Source organism: Diospyros lotus, chromosome 6 (genome assembly GCF_014633365.1).
Source record: "Diospyros lotus cultivar Yz01 chromosome 6, ASM1463336v1, whole genome shotgun sequence".
In the NCBI taxonomy this organism is placed as follows: Eukaryota; Viridiplantae; Streptophyta; class Magnoliopsida; order Ericales; family Ebenaceae; genus Diospyros; species Diospyros lotus.
This window is the reverse complement of record NC_068343.1, coordinates 46,636,094-46,639,258: the sequence shown is the minus strand read 5'-3', so window position 1 is coordinate 46,639,258 and position 3,165 is coordinate 46,636,094.

Here is a 3,165-nt window from a genome sequence, read left to right as displayed (position 1 = left end):
AGAATAATGCTACAGGTGATGCCTACCAGTGACGGGTCTAATGCTAAGGACCACTGAATGTAGGTGGTATGTGGCCATTGGGTTAGCTCATTTGAGGGACCACGGCCCTCTATGTGGGGTAACCAATTTACGATGGAGACGATTAGATGCTGAAGACTTGGAGCGAACTGTAGGTTATGTCTGGGCTAAGCTTGATTTCCATGGGGATTTTAGTATTGTGATAGTGCCGCTAATGTGGCGCAGCAGTTTGAAAGTTTGTGCAACCTGACTGAGGATGTAAATTTCCCAGCTTTGAATGAGATGACAATTAAGACTCGATATCATTTACCTCAATGTGGTTAATTATTAAGCAACTGCAAGAGGTTGAGATAATTTTCTTATGATTGATATGCAATCGAGGGTAAGAAAAGGGAATGAAACGTTGAAGTACTCAAAACATAACATTCATTCCATATGTTCAAATAGAGTTACAAGATATCAAGCCATACAGTCAACAAAAAAAAAAAAAAAAAAAAAGAGGGCAAACCATAAAACTGATAATGTTGCCGATGCTTAAGGACGACGATGGTTGTAACACCTCGCCTTACACGGGCGTGTCACTATAAGGAAATTCCTGGGAATCTTTTTTTGTTTTTTTGTTTTTAAGACTGTCACACGCGGCGTTATGAGAACAATCTTCACATGCAGATGAAACACCCGTCACATACAATGGCTGATGCCCGCGGTGATTCTAAGAGAAATCTTCACATGCAGGTAAAAATCCCGAGAACCCCAGTCTTACTCGTTTAACTAACAAGATCAATAGACTTAAAACTAAACGAGTTATAACATAACATAGCGGAATAAATACATCAAAATGTCGTGGCCTACCACGAGTTTCATACAAGGTATTCTCATACCGAAATATGTAATACAAACTACCAAATGATACAGCATTGTCATATAACTGTTTATACATATACCCAAAATAAATACTAACACTCCCAAAATGGTACAACGATTATCCACTAAACGCCACTGGCCCCACCGGCCATGTCCTCGACCTCGCAGCTGTCCCTGGCTGGAACGTTGAATGTTCCAGGGGCATAACCCAGGTTAGATGATAAAAACATCTAAGTAATGGCATGAAATAGTTTAAACAATGCATCACAGACAAAACGACACATGCAAACACGTCTATCTTGAGAAATCTCCCTGACATACTCAACCTCCTGTGGAAAACACATTCCACACACCGTTGGGGTTGACCTTGCCGCGACATACTTAATCTCTCGAGTGCCCTACCGTGTCACTCGTTCACCAGGATTAACCTTGTCCCACTCTCAAGAAGACCCCATCCCGTCCCATGCGGACCCAATAGCAACACGAGAATCAATACTTTGATGATATGAAAATCACACGCCATGCACCGACTCGTTTTTTAAAAGTAAAAAACAGTTGATGCAATATAACACATGTTAAATATGCAAATGATGCCACAATGTACATAAGTGTAACGCCTTTGTAAACAACCCAGATTCAAGAGGGTATAACAACTCACTAGAACATGTTGGATCATGTGAATCCTAAGCTCGGGAGGGTAAAACTACTTACCAGAACCCACGACACACACTCCAAAACACATTCAAGACAAGATAAAGCTAGAATCAAACCATTCACCTCAAATTAAAAAAGTTTGGATTTTGCCTCAAAAAACGTGTCACACCTCAAAAATTATGTAATCCTTCTTCCAACAACCCAATTAACTCCTATTTCACCATTAAGACCTTAGGAATCAATATTTCTATTTTTCCTCAATTTTCTCTATTTTTCTTTATTTTTCAAACATTTCTCCTTCTCGAAAAATTATAATAAATACCAAACACCCATTTTTCCCAAATATTTTTACATAAACCACCCTAAAATAATTTTATAAAAATTATAAAATTAAAATCAAGGAAAACCTGGATCTCATACGCTCTCACGCGCTGGCGCGTGGGTGCGATTGGGGTCCGCACGTGCACATATGCTGGTGCCTTCTCTGGTCTTCTTCTCCGGCCACGGTGGCTTTCCGACGGTCTCATTTGGCCAAAAACAACAATGGGGCCTTGAAGATCTTGATGAGGCGACTTCAATGGACCCCTCACTTGTTGGAAAAATTCGCCGGAAAGGGGTTCAAAACCTAGTTGCAAGTCTCGGTCCGGCGGCTCTCATTTTCCCAGCCAACTCACTGAAACTCCACCAAATGTACATGAAACTCTTCGGAAATCTCCAGAAATGATCCTTATGACTCGAAGAACAAAAGCCCTCTAATATCTTTGCTCGATTTTTTCCAAAATGAGAGAAATTTTGCTCGATTTTAAATTTGAACCCTTGGCCAAGAACCCCATTTTATACTCGTTTTTTACCCGATTCCCCATCAAATCTAGCTCATTCTTATCCCCTAAACCCAAATCCATCCTCCAACCTAATCGAAAATCCCCAAATCACGAGCCTAAGCCCTTGAAAGATTCGGCCAAATCGGAAATTTCTTCCGCCACCATTTCCGGTCACATCCTAACATTTTCCGGCCAATGGCGAGTCCCTACAGCTTCATCATCGTCTGAAGCTAGCCTAGCACCTCCCAGGCAACCTTCCCAATGCCTCAGAGGCGGCTTCTGGCAGCCATAGGCGGCCGGTCGATTTCACACCATGCTATTTTCAAAATTTACAGTTTAACCCCCAGCCCACTTCTAATTGCATTTTCTCCGAAAACTTGATGGCCCTAAACTTCTTGTTAATTCCTTGACTGCCCACAAGTTCTATATTTTCCATTTCCCCTAGAAATTTCTAAAAAATACGTTGTTTCGACCTCCCTCGGATAATTTACAAAATTTGCACTTTTGCCCGATTGCCCCTAATTGCATGTTTTTGACTTCAAACCTTTGAAGATCTCTTGATTTTGTCGAATATCGCTTATTTGAACAATTTTACCTTTATTGGCTTGCTTGACATAGTCCCTCATCCTTCGGTTGCATTTTGAATATTACACAAAAGCTCGAAACTTTAATAAATATCGATTTTGACCTCTTAATTTCTAAAAATGCTTATAATATTGAACATTGGATATTACATCCTCCCCCTCTAAAAAAAAATTTCGTCCTCGAAATTACAAACTTACAACATTAAATAAATGTGGGTAAGAAA